Below are 21,198 nucleotides of genomic sequence, written 5' to 3'. Positions count from 1 at the left end.
GCGATATTGGAAACTTAGAATAAGCTGAGTTATTCTAGCTTAACTCAGGAGTTCAGTCGTGGCTGAATTTCCACCAATTCCATCCCTCTCCCTGGCCGCTGTCTCGGGCTGAAACAGACTGTTTGCAACCTGAGCATTCTATTTGACCCTGAGCTGAGCTTCTGACCCCATATCTGCTCCATCACCAAGACCGCCTCCTTCCACTTCCGTGATATCGCCCGTCTCCGCCCCTCCTTCAGCTCATCTGCTGCTGAAACCCTCATCCATGCCTTTGTCATCTCCAGACCTGACTATTCCAAAGCTCCCCTGGCCGGCCTCCCGTTTTCCAACCTCTGTAAACTTCAGCTCATCCAAAACTCTCCTGCCCGTATCCTAACTCGCACCAAGTCCCGTTCATCCATCACCCCTGTGCTCGCTGACCTACGTTGGCTCCTGGTCCACGGAAGCCTCCATTTTAAAATTCTCATCCTCATGTTCAAATCCTTCCACGGCCTTGCCCTTCCCTAGGGAGGGACCAGGGCCGAAGGTCAGCAGGTCATGAGTGGGAGGGAGGCACCTGGCCAACGTAGACCTCAGCGCGACCTTCAGCTGCTGATGGGAGAGACCTGTCCAGGCCTGAAGGGGGTTTCAGGTCACAGGTGGTGGGGGGAAAATCCAGCCAGGGCACCAGGTGATGACAGAAAGCAATGTGAAGAACTAACCCCCTTGGCATTAATCTGCCCCCAGCATCCCTTACCCTTCCCACCACTCGCATTCTCCCATTGCCTCTCCTTCCTGCCACGGTGTCTCTGTCTGTATCCTCCCCTGCCTATCACTGGTCTGTCACCTTATCTTGTCCACCCCCCATCCCCTCCCTATATACCGTAATGTTTCACTGGATTTGCCAGCAGGTCAGGGTCTTGCAATAGGTTTGATGGAGTGTTGGGCTGGGTATGTTGGGAAATTGCAGTGTTGAGGTGGGCTTGTCGGGTGTGTTGTGGCATGTTGATGTCAATGGGTTTCCCACAGTACTGTGCTGGGTTTGGCCTGGATTTCCTGTAGTCTTGGGTTTGAGTCTGCTGGGGTGTCGGGCTGGGTCTGCTGGGGTGTCGGGCTGGGTCTGCTGGGGTGTCGGGCTGGGTCTGCTGGTGTGTCGGGCTGGGTCTGCTGGTGTGTCGGGCTGGGTCTGCTGGTGTGTCGGGCTGGGTCTGCTGGGGTGTCGGGCTGGGTCTGCTGGTGTGTCGGGATGGGTCTGCTGGGGTGTCAGGCTGGGTCTGCTGGGGTGTCGGGCTGGGTCTGCTGGGGTGTCGGGCTGTGTCTGCTGGGGTGTCGGGCTGGGTCTGCTGGGGTGTCGGGCTGGGTCTGCTGGGGTGTCGGGCTGGGTCTGCTGGGGTGTCGGGCTGGGTCTGCTGGTGTGTCAGGCTGGGTCTGCTGGGTTGTTGGGCTGGATTTGCTGTAAACTTCAGCTCAGCCAAAACTCTGTTGACCATATCCCAGCTGGTACCACGTCCTGTTCACCCATCGCCTCTGTGCTCGCTGACCTACATTGACTCCCGATCCACAAATGTCTCCATTCTAAAATTCTCACCTTGTTTTCAAATCCCTCCGTGGCCTCGCCCCTCCCTATCTCTGTTACCTCCTCCAGCCCTGCAACCCTCCGAAAACTCTGCACTCCTCCAATTCTAGCCTCTTTCCCATCCCCCACTTCCTTCACTCCACCATTGCCAGCCGTGCCTTCAGTAAACTAGGCCCTAAGCTCTGGAATTCCCTCCCTAAACCTCTCCGCCTCTCCACCTCTCTCTCCTCCTTTAAGAAGCTCCTTAAAACCTACCCCTTTGACCAAGCTTTTGGTCACCTGTCCTAATGTGTCCTTATGTGGCTCGGTGTCAAATGCCGTCTGATTACGATCTTGTGAAGTGACTTGGGACATTTTACTGAGTTAAAGGCGCTATATAAATGCAAGTTATTGTTGTTGAAAGAAGATGATTAAGAAGAGATACCTCATGGCTTTGTATAAAATGGGATGGTTGAATGAGATTAACAAAAAGTAATTCAAAGTCTGCCATGACAATTGGACCAGGGGATATAAAGGGAATTTAGTGCAAAGTCAATTTCAGATACCCATATGAAGAAAACTGGCTTTATTCAAAGAGAGATAAATGTTTGGAATAATCAAACATGCAAAGTCAGAGGGAAGAACACTTTGACTATTTAAAATGCATTTAGCGGCAGTGATGAGAGAGTTAATGTACCAGGGGCTCAGCTTCACTGGGCCCTTTGGTACCTTATTCTTCAGTTCTTATCTGTCTCACTCCGGCAACACAATACACTGGATTAAAATCATTCCATCAGCAATTCCTCACTGTGATTGTTCCTAATATTAGTCGACAGTTATTCGGTTTATAGATAATATTTTACCATATTTCGAACCCATACACACTGTGTATATGGACTGGGCCCTAGTGTTTACACACTGTGTATATGGACTGGGCCCTAGTGTTTACACACTGTGTATATGGACTGGGCCCTAGTGTTTACGCACTGTGTATATGCACTGGGCCCTAGTGTTTACACACTGTGTATATGGACTGGGCCCTAGTGTTTACACACTGTGTATATGCACTGGGCCCTAGTGTTTACACACTGTGTATATGCACTGGGCCCTAGTGTTTACACACTGTGTATATGGACTGGGCCCTAGTGTTTACACACTGTGTATATGCACTGGGCCCTAGTGTTTACACACTGTGTATATGCACTGGGCCCTAGTGTTTACACACTGTGTATATGCACTGGGCCCTAGTGTTTACACACTGTGTATATGGACTGGGCCCTAGTGTTTACACACTGTGTATATGCACTGGGCCCTAGTGTTTACACACTGTGTATATGGACTGGGCCCTAGTGTTTACACACTGTGTATATGGACTGGGCCCTAGTGTTTACACACTGTGTATATGGACTGGGCCCTAGTGTTTACACACTGTGCATATGCACTGGGCCCTAGTGTTTACACACTGTGTATATGCACTGGGCCCTAGTGTTTACACACTGTGTATATGCACTGGGCCCTAGTGTTTACACACTGTGTATATGGACTGGGCCCTAGTGTTTACACACTGTGTATATGCACTGGGCCCTAGTGTTTACACACTGTGTATATGCACTGGGCCCTAGTGTTTACACACTGTGTATATGCACTGGGCCCTAGTGTTTACACACTGTGTATATGGACTGGGCCCTAGTGTTTACACACTGTGTATATGGACTGGGCCCTAGTGTTTACACACGCATAGCACAGGGTGTAGGCTGCTGCACATTTTGTGACATCAAGAAACGGCACTGGACATAAAGGCTACAGGTCCCGATTGTAGTGCTGAAGACCTGTGCTCCAGAACTAGCCGTGCCCCTATTCCAGTACAGCTACAACACTGGCATCTACCCGACAATGTGGAAAATTCCCCAGGTATGTCCGGTTGCCAAAAAGCAGGACAGATCCAACCCGGCCAATTACAGTCCTATCAGCCTACGCTCAACCATCAGTAAAGTGATGGAAGGTGTCATCGACAGTGCTATCAAGCGACACTTACTCACCAATAACCTGCTCACCGATGCTCAGTTTGGGTTCCGCCAGGACCACTCGGCTCCTGACCTCATTATAGCCTTGATCCAAATATGGACAAAAGAGCTGAATTCCAGAGGTGAGGTGAGAGTGACTGCCCTTGACATCAAGGCAGCATTTTGACCGAGTGTGGCACCAAGGAGCTCGAATAAAACTCATCAATGGGGATCAGGGAAAAACTCTCCAGTGACTGGAGTCAGACCTGGCACAAAGGAAGATGGTTGTGGTTACTGGAAACCATCTCAGCCCCAGTACATCGCTGCAGGAGTTCCTCAGGGCAGCATCCTAGGCCAAACTGTCTTCAGCTGCTTCATCAATGACCTTCCCTCCATCATAAGGTCAGAAGTGGATCTGTTTGCTGATTATTGCACAGTTTTCAGTTCCATTTGCAGTTCCTCACATAATGAAGCAGTCCATGCCCGCATGCAGCAAGACCTGGACAACATCTAGGCTTGGGCTGATAAGTGGCAAGTAACATTCACACCACATAAGTGCCAGGCAATGACCATCTCCAACAAGAGAGAGTCCAATCACCTCTCCTTGACATTCAACGGCATTACCATCGCCGAATCCCCCAACAATAACATCCTGGTGGTCACCATTGACCAGAAACTCAACTCTAGTAACCACATAAATGCTGTGGCTACTAGAGCAGGTCAGAAGCTGGGTATTGTGTGGCGAGTGGCTCAACTCCTGACTCTCCAAAGCTTCTCCACCATCTACAAGGCACAAGTCAGGAGTGTGATGGAATACTCTCCACTTGCCTGGATGGGGGCAACTGCAAAAACACTCAAGAAGCTCGACACCATCCAGAACAAAGCAGCCCGCTTGATCGGTAGCCCGTCCACCACCTCAAACATCCACTCTCTCCACCACTGGCGCACGTGGCTGCACTGTGGACTATCTACAGGCCAAGGCTTCTTCAACAGCACCTCCCAAACCCATGACTTCCACCACCTACAAGGACAAGTAGGTAACACTGTTCCCTCTGATAGTGAAGAATTGAACATCCTGCTACAGGAGGTGGACCAAAGCGGGCAGTCCTGTTTTGAGGCTGAAGTCCACCCTCCAGTAAAAGAAGAGGTGCCATCTGCACAGAGGGAGGATGGCGACTGAGCCAATGCAGCTCCCTCGCACCCAGCTGCAAATGAGGAAGAAGTGAGCTCCTATCTGGAGGGTGGCAAAACTGCACGTGTTCACATCTCCTGTGACCATGGCACAAACCTAAGTTGGGAACTTCCGTCCACTCTAGGAGCCACCATTGGAAGCATCGTCTACAGCCAGTGCCCGTTTGCACTCTCTCTTTCATTGCGCCGAAGCTGGCAGTCAAGGATCGGCCGAGATGTTCAGGCCAAGGTGTCCCTCTGCCGTACCCAGGTACGGATCCCAAGTCAACAACAGGTAGAGCTAAAATGGCTCAGGGCTGGTGTCTGGCAATGTGTTCACCGTGCCCAGAGGGATGCACAGCCTCTCCTCTAATGTGCCACGTCAAAACCAGCAGAAGCCACCAATAGAGAAAAAGTATTGGGGGGATAAAAACAAAAATGGAGGCCTACCCAGTACAACCTAATTATGCATTGAGTAAAATGCAGCCAAGGGGACATAAAAATGCAAAACTATACTTACCTTTTTCCTTTAAGAGGCCTCCAAAACCACATAAATTATCGACAAACTCCAAGGCTCTCACTGGGCACAGCCTCACCTGAATCATAAAATTGGTTCAAGGTTGCTCATTTAAATCAGGCCCACCCCTGTCTATAGTCAGGCGCTGAGGGACCAGAGGAGAGTGCAGGCGGCAGTAAGGACAGGGTCCAGCTCAGGCCGCAGGTCAGTAGGTCATGGGTGGGAGGGAGGCACCTAGCCAACATAGACCTCAGGGCGGCCTTCAGGCCTGAAGGGGTTTCAGGTCACAGATGGTGGGGGGAGGATCCAGCCAGGTTTGGGTCTTGGGTTTGGGTCTGCTGGGGTGTCGGGCTGGGTCTGCTGGTGTGTCAGGCTGGGTCTGGTGGTGTGTCGGGCTGGGTCTGCTGGTGTGTCGGGCTGGGTCTGCTGGGGTGTCAGGCTGGGTCTGCTGGGGTGTCGGGCTAGGTTTGCTGAAAATGTCAGCTCATCCAAAACTCTGCTGGCCGTATCCCAACTCGTAAGCCCTGTTCACCCATCGCCTCTGCACTCGCTGATCTACATTGGCTTCTGGTCCAGCAACGCCTCGATTTTAAAATTCTCATCCTTATTCTCAAAATCCCTCCATGGTCTCTCCCCCTTCCTATCTCTGTAACCTCCTCCAACACAACCCTCCGAGATCTCTGTGTTCCTCCAATTCTGGCCTCTTGCGCATCCCCGATTTCCTTCGACCCACCATTGGAGGCCGTGCCTTCAGCTGCCTAGGCCCTAAGCTCTGGAATTCCCTCCCTAAACCTCTCCGCCTCTCTACCTCTCTCTCCTCCTTTAAGACGCTCCTTAAAACCTACCTCTGACCAAGCTTTTGGTCACCTGTCCTAATATCTCCTTATGTGTCTCGGTGTCATATCTTTTGTTTGATAATCGCTCCTGTGAAGCGCCTTGGGACATTTTACTATGTTGAAAGCTGGGTTGGGTTTGTTGTCGTTGGGTTGGGTTTGTTGTTGTTGGGTTGGGTTTGTTGTTGCTGGGTTGGGTTTGTTGTCGCTGGGTCGGGTTTGTTGTCGCTGGGTCGGGTTTGTTGTCGCTGGGTGGGGTTTGTTGTCGTTGGGTTGGGTTTGTTGTTGCTGGGTTGGGTTTGTTGTTGCTGGGTTGGGTTTGTTGTTGCTGGGTTGGGTTTGTTGTCGCTGGGTCGGGTTTGTTGTCGCTGGGTGGGGTTTGTTGTTGTTGGGTTGGGTTTGTTGTTGCTGGGTTGGGTTTGTTGTTGCTGGGTCAGGTTATCAATCATGAAGGGAAAGTGCAAAGCCAACATTCCAGTCAATACATGTCTTCAGCAAGGTTTGACTTCAGGTTCATCTGTCCCACCACTTTTGTAGTTTGTGGCTGGTAAACCAGATGTCCAGAACCTACCCCCATTGTTGGCTTGAATGGTCCTGTTTCTGTGGCTAGTAGATCCTGGCGACTGATTGAAGGCTTGGATTGAATATTGTGGCCATTAATCAAACAGCTATTTCCCATTTGTTACAGATCAGGGGTTGGATCTGCTGTTCAATGATTGTAGCAGGTATTTCATTACGATGCACATGTTCTGCTCAGACAGACTCCTGTCCTTTGAATTATTGAATTAAATCTCAATGGGGGAGGGTAGCGTTTTTCCATGTAGACATTTAGTTACTGCAATTATGCCCGGGCTTATAAATATTTATTGTTTATTGATTTTTACCAACATACAAAGTGCTGGCTGTGCAGCTTAGTGTCAGGAAATGGTTTATGAGGAAATACTGCAGAGTCAGAAAGTTCAAGAAACCGAGAGCAGTGAGTGGGCCAGGGAACACTGGGGAGGCAAGTGGCAACGTACTGCAGAATACTGACTCCAGTTGAGATGTATCGCATTAAACTAAAGGTTACAAGAGGTCCTGGGGCTGAAACACTCAGTTATGGGCAGGGTGCACTCACTGCAGGAAACCTTACAGTTCCTGCAATATTTTGCTTCTCGTTGTATCGGTGAAGAGCTGGGTGAGGGGCTGGAACATGAGTTTGTCTTTCATCTGATTTTTCACGCAGTCTGGATTTTAGTGTACGGCCATAAATTTCTAAAATGTAAACTGGATTCCAAAGATTTTTTTTAAAAGGCAAGTCTATTTCATAGAAATACATTGAATTTACAGCATAGAAACAGGCCATTCGGCCCAACTGGTCTATGCTGGTGTTTATGCTCCACATGAGCCTCCTCCCACCCTACTTTATCTAACCCTATCAGCGTATCCTTCTATTCCTTTATCCTGTATGTACCTATCTAGCTTCCCCTTAAATGCATCTATGCTATTCACCTCAACTGCTCCTTGTGATAGCAAGTTCCACATTCTAACCACTCTCTGGGTAAAGATGTTTTTCCTGAATTCCCTATTGGATTTATTAGCAGCTATCTTATATTTATGCTGCTAGTTTTGGTCTCCCCCACAACTGGAAACATCTTCTCCATGTCTATGTTATCGAACCCCTTCATAATTTTAAAGACCTCTATTAGGTCACCTCTAAGCCTTCCCTTTCCTAGAGAAAAGAGCCCCAGTCTGTTCAGTCTTTCCTGATAGTTATAACCTCTCAGTTCTGATATCATCCTTGTTTTATGCACCTTCTCCAATGCCTCTACATCCTTTTTGTAATATGGAGACCAGAACTGTACACAGTACTCTTAAGTGTGTTCTAAATAAGGTTCGATACAAGTTTAACATAACTTCTCAGCTTTTCAATTCTATTCCTCTAGAAATGAACCCCATTGTTTGGTTGGCATTTCTTATGGCCTTGTTAGTCTGCGTCGTTGATCTTGGTGTCAGTGATGGGGAGATTACTGAGGTCAATAGTCAACTCCCGATATTGCCCGTTTACACCAGAGTTAACATTACCCCTTGAGTGTAGACTTCAGGTGAAGCAGGTTAGAGGGCAGGTGGATAATCGGATCAGGATGCTCAGATGTAATTCAGTCGCCATTTTAAAGTCCTTATTTTTATATCATACTTTCATTTTACATTATTTATATTTAAATAGCAAAACTTACAGTAATTTAGGAAACAGAGAAATAGAGTTGGTTGCAGCACAAGAGCATTACAGGCTGAGGAACTGGGAGACACAAAACAAAGGTGCTGAAGTGCCACTACTGGTAGGAGGGTGTAATTGCAGCGTGACAAGTTTACATAGGTAGCTTCCATTGTAAATGTGGACACAGCAATTTATAATGGAAAAAGTTGACTAAAGTGTGACAAGAACGTGACAACAGGAAGTAAGGTTTTGTAGCTAGGAAGTGCATGCAGATGTAAGATTTTTAATATATCGTAGATTGAGTAGACTGGGCCTATACTCTCTGGAGTTTAAAAGAATGAGAGGTGATCTCCTTGAAACATGTAAGATTCTGAGAGGGCAGGGTAGATGCTGAGAGGTTGTTTCCCCTGGCTGGAGAGTCTAGAACTAGGGGTCACAGTCTCAGGATAAGGGGTCGGACATTTAGGACTGAGATGAGGAGACATTTTTTCACTCAGTGGAATTCTCCACCCCAGAGGGCTGTGGATGCTGAGTCATTGAATATATTTAAGACTGAGATCGATCGATTTTTGGACTCAAAGGGAATCAAGGGATATGGGGATTGGGCAGGAAAGTGGAGTTGAGGTCGAAGATCAGCCATGATCTTATTGAATGGTGGAGCAGGCTCGAGGGGCCGTATGGCCTACTCCTGCTCCTATTTCTTATGTTCTTATTAACATTTTTTGATGCATTTATATCATTAGGAAAGCAGATCTAAAAACTGAAGCCTGATGCTATCTCCTGGCCATAAACCCGATTCCACTCCCTCTCCAGTTTTGATCCTGGCAAATGCTAACAACCCTAGTGGACATACAGTGGGTCAGAATATGGCCCTTTCAATTCTGGGGCCTAGGTTTGAATCCAGCCCAGAGTGATGAGAGGGCAGTCTCTCTCTCTGTGTCACTGTTTCATTATTCACAGGAAACGTTCTCCCTCCATCCCTTCCCCCCCAATCACCCTCCCCTCCCCTCTCCCTCCTCCCTCCTCCTCCCTTGAAGGTGGTGAATCTCACTGAGTGACAGTTCTTCATGTGTGAACGGAGACAGTGGGTGGCAGCCAACTATTTGACAGTAGGGACTCACTGGATGACAATGAGGAGTGGGAACAGTGGATAACTTTTACCTTCCCTCGCTGGGGGACACTAAGGCCAGTTGTACTGCCTGCAACTCTGCCTCAGCCAGGACCAGTTCATTCAGGACAGACCAGGGATTGACCCTGCGGCCTCCCTGTTACAAAATGGCAACCTCACTCAAAGGTTAATGTGCAGTAGGGGTGCTCTCATGAGCCTGACATTAAGGCACATTGCTAGGGAAGAGCATGGGGAGCTTAATTTGCATCTAATTCCAGCTACATCTGACATAGAGCTTGAAAAGGCAGTGTGGAGAGAGACTGACCCAGCGTCAAACCCTTGGAGCATGCAGTACCTGACCTAGGACTGCCTATTGGGGTAGTATCAGTGGAGCGTTACCCTGAATCTATCCTACATTGTAATGCGCTGTGAGCTCATGGTGCTGATTGAGTGAATAGAGTAGAAGAGTGTTACATTCCCAGCACTGATATATCTCCCCTTCCAAAATAAAACCTAAAGAATTTAAAACAGTTCACAAGATGGTGACTCTGATATTGATCAGAGGTGGGGGTGGGGGGGGGAGTGGAGGGAGTTTAGATCAGGTGGAGGCAGTGAAGGATGGAAGAGACACATCACACTGATCCGTTTTATTGCTGGATCAGCAATGGCGGAGACCGTGAGAATCTTGCTGAATGGTGTGTGACGGGGGGAAGGACGGATTTTTAAAAAATACTTTCAGGAAGGATGGAGATGAAACATTAATAAAACTCTTATTAATTCTACTTGTTTGAAGAAATGCTTTTAAGTAAATCGCAGGTTTACAGATTTTAAACACACTGAGAATGGTTAAGAGCCTGAGATAACCTCCCCTGGTTTCCTTTAACTAAATCCCAGTCACTGGTGTTAAAATGCAATTACAATAATCTCACTGTGATTTGGAAGTGGCCCCGAGAATCAAATAGGTTTACAGGGGCCTGTTACTTGCACCTCCTGCAGCGGCGAGGATGGACACCAGCGAACCCAAGTACTGTTCGCAACCTCAGCATCCTATTTAACCCTGAGCTGAGCATCCAATCTCATATCCTCTCCATCACCAAGACCGCCTCCTTCCACCTCCAAGACAACTGTCTCCACCCCTGCCTCAGTTTATCTGCTGTTAAAACCCTCATCCATGCCTTTGTTACCTCCCAACACAACTATTCCAACATTCTCCTGGTCGGCCTCCCACCTTGCACCTTCCATAAACTTCAGCTCATCTAAAACTCTCCTGCCCGTATCCGAACTCGCACCAAGTCCCATTCACCCTGCGCTCGCTGACCTACATTGGCTCCCTGTCCAGCAATGCCTCGATTTTAAAATTCTCATCCATGTTTTCAAATCTCTCCATGGCCTCACCCCTCCCTATCTCTGTAACCTCCTCCAGCCCTACAACCCCCCGAGATCGCTGTGCTCCTCTATTTCTGGCCTCTTGCACGTGCCAGATTTCCTTCGCCCCACGGTTGGTGGCCGTGCCTTCAGCCGCCTAGGTCCTAAGCTCTGGAATTCCCTCCCAAAACTTTCCGCCTCTCTACCTCTTTCTCTTGCTTTAAGTAGTTCCTTAAAACCTATCTCTTTAACCAAGCTTTTAGTCACCTGTCCTACTATCTCTCTATGTGGCTAGGTGTCAAATTTTGTTTGATAATCGCTTTTGTGAAGCGTCTTGGGACCTTTTACTACGTTAAAGGCGCTATATCAATGCAAGTTGTTGTTGTTTACATATTGTGCATATCCCACTGTATCTTCCTGTCACTGTCGTCCTTTTTGCCTAGACTGTCTGTGTGTGATTTAATGGATGTGGTACAGTGATTGTAAACACTTTGCATTGTACATGGTGCACCTCGAAAGAAAGAATTTGTATAAAGAAAGAAAGACTTGCATTTATATAGCGCCTTTCATGACCTAAGGACATTCCAAAGTGCTTTACAGCCAATGAAGTATTTTTGAAGTGTAGTCACTGTTGTAATGTCTTATCAAGAGCCTCAAACATTCCACAGGACTTCACATGGAATCAATCACATTGTGCAGTTACTGTTGTAATGTGGGAATGGGTGACCAGTAATTTGTTTTTGATGGAATTCCTTGAGGGAGGAAAGTTGGCCAGTATACTAGGAAAAGTCAGGTGGGGGATTTAAGCTATGTGGAGAGACTGGAAGAGCTGGGATTGTTCTGCTTAGAGCAAGACAAGGTTGAGGGGAGATTTAATAGAGGTGTTCAAAATTCTGAAGGGGTTTCATAGAGTAAATAAGGAGAAACTGTTTCCAACCGGCAAAAGGAGGGAAGTGGTGTTCCACAGGGATCGGTGTTGAGACCACTGTCGTTCACAATTTAGATTAACGATTTGGATTCGGGTATCGGAAGTACAATTTCAAAATTTGCAGATGACACCAAATTGGGAGGTGTAGTTAATACAAAGGAAGAATGCATCAAAACGCATGAAGACATTAATAAATTTGCAGGATGAGCGTGCAATTGGCAAATGAACTTCAATATAGACAAGTGTGAGGTGGTGCATTTTGGTAGGAAGAATAAGGAGGCCACATACTGCTTCCATAGTAAGAGTCTTAATGGGATAGAGGAGCAAAGGGATCTAGGGGTACAGTTACACAAATCACTAAAAGTAGTGACTCCGGTTAATAAGGCCATAAAAAAGGCAAATCAAACACTGTGGTTCATTTCTAGAGAGATAGAAGTGAAAAGCAGAGAAGTTATGTTAAACTTGTATAGCACCTTGGTTAGACCACACTAGGAGTACTGTGCACAGTTCTGGTCTCCATGTTATAAAAAGGATTTAGAGGCATTGGAGAGGGTGCAAAAAAGATTCACAAGAATGATACCAGAACTGAGAGGGTATCTTTATCAGGATAGGGTGAACAGGCTGGGGCTCTTTTCTCTAGAAAAGAGGGATGACCTGATAAAGGTATTTAAGATAATGATAGGATTTGACAGGGTTGACGTAGAGAAAATGTTTCCTCTTGTGGGGGAGACTAAAATTAGGAGTCATAAATATAAAATAGTTGCTAATAAATCCAATGGGGAATTCAGGAGAAACTTCTTTACCCAGAGAGTGGTGAGAATGTGGAACTCGCTACCACAAGGAGTAGCTGAGGCGAATAGCAAAGATACATTTAATGGGAAGCCAGATAAGCACATGAGGGAGAAAGGAATAGAAGGATATGCTGATAGGGTTAGATGAAGTAGGGAGGAAGGAGGCTCGTGTGAGGCATAAACGCCAGCATAGATCAGTTGGGCTGAATGGCCTGTTTCTGTGCTGTAGTTTTGATGTAACTCGATGTAAAGAGAAACTGTTTTCACTGGCAGGAGGGCCGGTAACCAAAAGACACAGATTTAAGATAATTGGCAAAAGAATCAAAGGGGAGATGAGGAGAAATTCTTTGCCCAGCGAGTTGTAATGATCTGGAATGCACTGCCTGAGAGCGTGGAGGAAGCAGATTCAATAGTAACTTTGAAAAGGGAATCTATGCTAAAATTTGCTAACCTTTTGCTTAAAAGTTTACAAATTTGTGACAGTGATGAATTAGGACCCTATCAAGTTGGTGAGCGGTATGAATTATGTAAGATGCAAAACATCATGAACAAAGGTAGTTGTTTTTACTTAACAGAAAGCTTTGCAATGAACAATCCTTTTAGAATCATAGAATGATACAACACAGAAAGAGGTCATTCAGCCCATCGTGCCTGTACTAGCCCTTTGAAAGAGCTATCCAATTAGTCCCATTCCCCTGCTCTTTCCCCATAGCCTTGCAATATTTTTTTCCCTTCAAGTAATTATCTAATTCCCTTTTGAAAGTTACTATTGAACTTGCTTCCACCACCTTTTCAGGCAGTGCATACTCGTTGCGTAAAATTATTTTTCCTCATGTCACCTCTGGTTCTCCTGCCAATCACCTTAAATCTGTGTCCTCTGGTTACTCACCCTTCTGCCACTGGAAACAGTTTCTCCTTATTTACTGTATCAAAACCCTTCATGATTTAGAAAATCTCTATCAAATCTCCTCTTAACCTTCTCTGCTCTAAGGAGAGCAACCCCAGCTTCTCCAGTCTATCTACGTAACTGAAGTCCCTCATCCCTGGCACCATTCTAGTAAATCTCCTTAGCGTTCTCTCTAAGGTCTTGACATCATTCCTAAAGTGTGGTGCCCACATTGTTTACTACCCTGGAGGAGGAATATTGGCCAGGATAACAGGGGAACTCCCTTGAAGGATGAATATTGGCCAAGATACTAAGAGAACTCCCTGCACTTCTTTGAAGTTGTGGCATGGGATCTTTAACATCCACCTGAACCATTGGATAAGGTTTAACATCTCATCCGCAGGACAATACAACATGCCCTCAGCACTGAAGGATCTACCTGGATTACGTGCTGTAGTGGGGCTGAAACTCTGACTTAGAGGTGAGAGTGCTACCAACTGAGCCAAGCTGCACCAATGTAGCTGAGGCGTCTGCCAGGCATAATGTTCCTGACTATAACGCAGTGGAACTGATCATTTGCTCCGTGCCCTAATTATTACAAGTACTGTAACATAACCCCACCCCCCCCCACCCAGTGATCTAATCGGTAAAAACATTTCCAGAGCAGATTTGACCAACAGTCCGTGCTGAGTGAATGATCTTATCCAGGGCAGCTGTTGGGGCAGGACCATCGGCCTCAGCACCCCCAGACCAGAGAATGGATTAAAGTCAGCCCAAGCCCCTGCTCCTGATTGCTAGCAATGATTCTACTGGAAGCATGGTGAATGAAGACAACTCGGACTCTAATGTGTTGCCGTACACAGTTGAATAGCCTGACAATATTCACTGTCTAAACTCACAGATGAAGAACAGGCACTTGGGTAGGTAAGGTACCTGTAGATGCTGCACCTATTGTATCTGATGTTACCGTGCCTGGTACTGTGGCAACTTGCCATATTTGTTGTAACTACTGTGTCTGTTGCAGTTGTGAATCAGCATTGGGTTGTTTGTATCAGATGACCATTCTCATTTCATTTATGCACCGCAGAAAGAATCAAATGGCGTCTCTGTAGTGGATAGTGAAAAATAAAAGTTGTTGCAGTGTCGATGTTATGTCTTCAGAGGTCACAAGCACCTTTAGCAAATACTGCACTGGATCATCTATATAATATATTAACAATCTTTCATCTGCATGCACTTCTTGTCTACAAAACCTTACTTTCTGTTACATTTTTGTTTCAATTTTTTCCATTATAAATTACTATATTCACATTTATAATGGGAACTATCTATGTAAACTTGTCACACTGTAATTACACCATCCTGCCAGTGATGGGGCTGTAGCACCTCAGTTTTACATCTCCCATCTCTTCAGCCTGTACTGCTGAGAAACTCCTAAGTTCCAATCAACTCCTCTGCTTCCCATATTGCTGTAAATTTTGCTATTCAACAATAAATTATAATATAAAATCAAAGCAGTGTATAAAACTAAGGACAAAATGTATGAAATTTAAAATTGGAACTGAATTATGAATGGGAAATTAAAAACCAGAATGTCACAGGCTTCACGGAACACCAGAACTTTTCTTGACAGACAAGACACAGAGTCAGAAGGTTGTGGGTTCAAGTCCCACTCCAGAGACTTGAGCACAAAATCTAGGCTGACACTTCAGTGCAGTACTGAGGGAGTGCTGCACTATCGGAGGTGCTGTCTTTCGGATGAGAATTTAAACTGAGGCCCTGTTTGCCCTCTCAGGTGGACGTAAAAGATCCCATGGCCCTACTTTGAAGAAGAGCAGGGGAGTTCTGGCCAATAGTCATCCCTCAGCTAACATCACTAAGACAGATTATCCCATCATTACCATTGCTGTTTGTGGGACCTTACTGTCTGCAAATTGGTTGCCATGTTTCCTACATTACACTTCAAAAGTACTTAATTGGCTGTAAGTCGCTTTGGGAGGTCCTGAGGTCATGAAAGGCACTATATAAATGCAATTCTTTCTTTTGTTTACATGGAGGCTGGCTCGCTGCAGCATTGTCATCACACAACTGCCTGCAGAAAGACACTTGGTGGACGATAGTTCTGACGATGGCTTCTTCTACAGCAACCAGGCAAATGAAGCATTACATCCTGCAGGTTCGGATTTGCAATTCACACTTACCTCACCGTGAAATTAGATAGTCTGCCACTGAAACAGAAGCGTTTTGTCACTATCACTAGTGTCTACACACCAAAGATGGTGATAAATGACAAGAAGAACAGTTTTGTAGTGACCCAGATATTTGGGTACAGTGGGTACTGGACCAGTAAGTCACATCCCACTATGGCAATTGTAAAACTAAATTCAATAAATCTGGTAATTTATGACCGTGAAAACTGCTAGATGTCGTATAAAACCCAATTAGTTCGCTAACGTCCTTTAAGACTGTATCTGGCCTTGACTTCCTATGTGGGAGATTGATTAGTCACAGAAAGAGAGAAACAAGTTGGATTTCTATAGCACTATTCACAACCTCAGGATGTCCCAAAGTGCTTCACAGCCAATGAAGTCCTTTTTGAATTGTAGTCACTGTTTTAATGTAGGAAATGCGGCAGCCATTTTGAGCACAGCATGATCCCACAAAGAGCAACACCAGTGGTGTTGGTGGAGGGATAAATATTGGCCAGGACACCGGGGAGAGTCCCCCTGCTCTTCTTCAAAATAGTGCCATGGGATCTTTTACATCCACCTAAGAGGGCAGATGGCCTCCCTCAGTTTAACAGCTCATCGAAGGATGGAACCTCAGACCGTGCAGCATTCCCTCAGTAATGCATTAAAACTCTTGGGGGGTGAATTTCGGAGGAGGTTGTCCTGTTCCCCCATGTAACTTCAGCAGAAGAGCCACAGCAACCCCAGAAAATCTGTGTAAACAGCAGACGAGCAGGAGAATTCCTGCCGCAATTCACTTCCTTATGTCTGCTGGCACGTCCTGCCTGCAAAACCTTACTTTCTCTTGTTACACTTTTACTTTTTCCATTATAAAACCTGTGCCCACTTCAGGGAAGAGAACCGACTACTACTTACATGTGCCTTGTCCACACTACATGGTTCCCTCTTAATACCCTTTGAAGTGGCTCAGTAAACCACTCAGTTGCACAAACAATTGTTACTTTCAAGAAGAAAGCCCACCACCACCTTCTAAGGATGACTATTGATGATCTGTTCAGGGCAACATAGGATGGGCAATAAATTTGGCCTTGCCAGTGTTGACCATATCCCAAGAACAATTTTTTAAACATGACTACTGCAACACTAGAAACAGAGAGACTGATCACTTTGGAAAGCTTTAACACATGGTTGGCAGGGATGCCAATACCGAATGATCTCCTTATGGCAAAATGCATCAAACACAAACTGGTCATCTTCTAATGCAAGTCTTCCACCAGCCAGGCAAGCACAAGATACCCTGGATGCAGCCTTGATCCAAAACCTAGCATCTGATCAGTTACATCATTGGTGGGACATGTGATCTGCAGGATGGAAGAATCATTAGAGATATGTACGCAGCAGAATGTCAAACACATGATTGAAGAATCTGTGCAGCCAGTCAGTGAGGACTCCACAGCCACACTTACAAATCTCTGCCGGGATAGTCTGGTCCAATAGTCTCCATTACCTTAATGGCTTCACTAGCACGAGTTATGGTAGGAATTTGATCTATATCATTGTGGCCACGGTGTGACTCTTGTTGAGGTTCATCCCCCTGTTATGACTGCATGCATCATCTACTTAACGCATCTACTGGAACTACTCTAGATACTGAACCTGTTATAACCACCCTCCCTACAATTCCTACTTTACACACTTTATTCACTGATCCTGTTGCAAGCACTGTACTGTACATAATGCATCTGCAAGTCCACAGTCCTGGGAAAAAAACTGAGTTAGTGAAAGACGGCAAGGGGTTTTGATTTGAGCACAGTGAAGAAGAAGGAAGGAAGAAGTAACATGTTGTAACTATCGTGGATACATTGACTACTAAACATGTAAATTGCTGTAATCATTGTAACTAGCTTGGCTATTACCATTTACTGTGTTTCTTAAAATGAGAATGATTAAACAGTCAGGAGATGCTCAACCAGCACTTTTCAAGTTTGAAGAATCAATACTGCATCTGATAAATTGTGTGCTTTCAAGCACAGCAATGTCAGCAGAGAATTCATTCATTCAGCAGAGAATTCATTCACTCACTTCAACACATCTTGTGCAATTCATCAAATAACAGTTTCTTCACGTCCTTCTAAGTCCAATCAACAGCTGCCCCCTCTATCTTTGATGGCTCCACCATTGGCCCTTCTTCATTCGTTGACACTTTTGACCTCACCATCTCCTTTAATCCCAGATGGAACTCCCTCATTTCCTCCAAGAAGCTTGATTTCCTTCTCTACGGCAAACACTTCTTTTCCCCTCAACAGCTCTTGTTGCCATAAAGTGCGAGTCCAACCCAGACGTCAATACAACTCCCATATACAGGGAAACTCAATCAGCTCTCTCGCATTCTGAGCAGGACACAAGGAAAAACTCATCATCGACAGATGATTCTCTCTTATCCGTAGCATCTAACTTCACTCCCGCTCTGTCTTTCTGCAAAATGACTACCGCATTTGTCTACAGAACAGTCATTGCACTCCAAAGTAATTCATTGTTCGTGAAGCATTTTGAGAAATTTCTTAGAGATGGGATAAGTGTTAGAGAAATGCAAGTCTTTCTCTCCCTTGCTCTTCACTGAACCTTTTTCTTCCCTTCCTCCCATGCATAAACTTATTTAGTCCATTTTTTAGCGTCATTAGACTCTATTGACAAACGATGTAAAATTCTCACACGTTATTTCTCCAGGACGCCATCGGATGAATTTTGTGAGGTGAGGCTCTCGTTGCGGAGGTCTTGCTCGACCACAGCACGGATCAGAGAACTGGAGCTACCAAAGCTGGTGTCTACACCCAATTCTCCATCAAGGTCTTGCGCAGAGAAAGGAGCCTCGTGAGATTTACCCGACCTCTTTAGATCCCTTTTATTGTATTGAATCAGTTCCAAAATATGTTGTTTCCTGTTTTTCCTAAAGTGTATTGGCGGCTGAGAAAACTAACAGTTTTGGTTCATTGAGTTGTGTGTGATTCCTGTTACACTGTAAAGAACAAAATAAATCTGAGTTCCCATTTCAGAAACAGGCCTCAATTTTAACCCCGACCCCTGATGGACATGCAGGGTCGGGCGAGGGATTAAAATCCTAGATATGTAAATCTGGCCTCCAAACTGACGTGTTCCCGGCCGCCATAATATTAACGGTGGCGATTCAGGCCCTGGACGAGGCTCCCGCTAAAAACAGGCGGCGCCTACTTAAGATTCAAAAGTTGCGTTCTGATGATGTCATTGGCGCCGCGTTGTAAATTTAAGGTCCACCCCGGGGGAGTCTCGCACTGTCTGTGTCCGGCAGCAACAACACAGCGGGAGGAGCCGACTGGCCAGAGAAAGTATTAAAACCGTGCCTTTCTTTGAACTCCTTTTGGGCCAGGAAGAGCAAGAGTGCTTCCCCGGCAAGCCCCTCAAAGAGCCCGTGGGCCTCCCCAGCCCCGGACTCTCCCCTCCCGATCGCGGCCACATCCTCCCTTCATCCGATCGTGGCCAGAGCCCCCCCTCCTTCAGACAATCATTTCCCCAAGTGTTCCTGGTTGACCTAATTCTACACAGACAGCAGGCTCAGGGCTCTGCCCATTATTCCCACTAGTGCATCAAAGACCACCCCCCCCCAACCCACTGACAGCCATGGACTGTTTCCATGGGCCCCCAGCTGCTGCCTCCTGACGCTAAATTCCCACCCCCGCCCGCCGGCCAGGTAGTCAATCTGGCCGGATGTCGGGCAGGGCACTCGAAAGGTATATTTAAATGAGGCCCTGCCATTAAGATCGGCAGGCCCTCCAGGTCCCCGACCTTGCTGGGTGCACTGCCTGCTACCAGGGCTCCCCCGCACCCTCCGTAACAATCGAGGCCACAGTTTGGCCTGTTCTTTAATGAACATGTTCCAATCTAGAATTTGTTTTCCACCATTACTCAATAGCCCAAACATTGATGCTGAACTAAGTTGCTGTTAAACTTCTAGTTTTATGAATATTAATTTATAAATAGTGTAACTTTTTTTTAATTCATTCGTGGGATGTGGCGTCACTGGCGAGGCCGGCATTTATTGCCCATCCCTAATTGCCCTTGTGAAGGTGGTGGTGAGCTGCCTTCTTGAACCGCTGCAGTCTGTGTGGTGAAGGTTTTCCCACAGTGTTGTTAAGTAGGGAGTTCCAGGATTTTGACCCTCATTTAAATATACCTTTCCAGTGCCCCGCCCAACATCCGGCCAGATTGACTACCTGGCCGGCGGGCGGGGGTAGGAATTTAGCGGCAGGAGGCAGCAGCTGGGGGCCCATGGAAACAGTCCATGGCTGTCAGTGGGTTGGGGGGGGGTGGTCTTTGATGTACTAGTGGGAATAATGGGCAGAGCCCTGAGCCTGCTGTCTGTGTAGAATTAGGTCAACCAGCAACGATGAAGGAATGGCGATATATTTCCAAGTCAAGGACACGGTAACACTTAGTAGAGGCCAATCAGCACTATTAGATCAGTCAGATATCCAAGGTTCCCTGGGGCAGCTGATGTTCCTAGTACCATAGAAGGGATCAAGTATGTCCAAACAGGACTGACTGCTCGGACAGTTAGATCAACATAGCTGATCCTATTTACGCCAGTCTATCGTGTAGACTCATTGCTCTGTCTCCTCCTGTTCAACAGAATTTTAACGCCCAAATTTGGCATTACCTAACCTCTAATTCATTGTTTGTCTCCTTTCCTAATCAGTTTGACTTTGGACCTTCAACCCAGGTTTCCCAACTGCCCTTTAAAGAAATCTCCATCTGCATCCCCATCCACTCCAATGCTCCACCTGTCCCATTGTTCCTCTTCTCTTCCTCCCTCCCACATAATCTCCTGGATTAATATTTTATTAGTAGAATCCTGAAAAATCTTAAGTGAAGGAATTTGATAAGTTTGAAAACAATGTGGGTTTGATGTGAGAGGCTGTTCATCTCTTGTGGAAAACATTATGCAATGTTCACTTCATTCGTTCACTTCCACCTCATGGGTCCCCTAGACTCCCCCTGTAAACGAGGAAGTGGAGACTCCAAACCTGACTGTTAAAAACCCTGAGGATTGTAAAAGGAAAGAAAGACCAAGGGAGGTGAAAGTTCCACAGTTTCGAAGCCTGGGAAAGGATTGAGTTAGAGTGAGGATGGAAGGTGAAGAAAGAGTGTGCAGGATTTCATAATTAGAGTTTAGGAGGAACAACAAAGGAAAGTTTAGGGGAAAACGGACCACAAAATTAACAATAAAAAGGCGAGAGAGAATGGTTTAGAGAAGTTGGAGGCTAGAGGTGAGAGAGGGATCACCATTCAGATAAAAAGCTTATTTTTTCTATTCTGCGGTATGAGGAAGGTGGAAGAACCTTCCAGATATGGAAGCAATATAAAAATCATGGTCAGACCTTGTAGACTTAAGGACTATTGAGGGAGAAAGAAGTGTTGGGCACAAAAGAACATAAGAAATAGGAGCAGGAGCAGGCCATCCGGCCCCTCGAGCCTGCTCTGCCATTCAACAAGATCATGGTTGATCTTCTACCTCAACGCCATTTTCCTGCACCATCCCCATATCCCTTGATGCCTTAAACATCTAGAAATCTATCGATCTCTGTTTTGAATGTACTCAATGACTGAGCCTCCACAGCCCTCTGGGGTAGAGAATTCCAGAGAT

At 46.3% G+C, this 21,198-nt stretch overlaps 1 long non-coding RNA gene across 1 annotated transcript in view; it reads left to right on the top strand.

Annotated features, from left to right (window-relative positions):
- The window catches only part of LOC137304181 (uncharacterized), a 28,019-nt gene extending 9,547 nt beyond the window's left edge, over positions 1 to 18,472 (top strand). Inside the window, exons 2-3 of the long non-coding RNA XR_010958523.1 lie at positions 15,390 to 15,508; positions 18,249 to 18,472. This is a non-coding gene — a long non-coding RNA (uncharacterized lncRNA). The remainder of the gene's footprint in view (positions 1 to 15,389; positions 15,509 to 18,248) is intronic.
- Positions 18,473 to 21,198: the final 2,726 nt, after the last annotated feature.

The sequence above is a fragment of the Heptranchias perlo genome, chromosome 36 (genome assembly GCF_035084215.1).
Source record: "Heptranchias perlo isolate sHepPer1 chromosome 36, sHepPer1.hap1, whole genome shotgun sequence".
Classification (NCBI taxonomy): domain Eukaryota; kingdom Metazoa; phylum Chordata; class Chondrichthyes; order Hexanchiformes; family Hexanchidae; genus Heptranchias; species Heptranchias perlo.
This window is presented reverse-complemented; position numbering and strand designations above follow the sequence as displayed.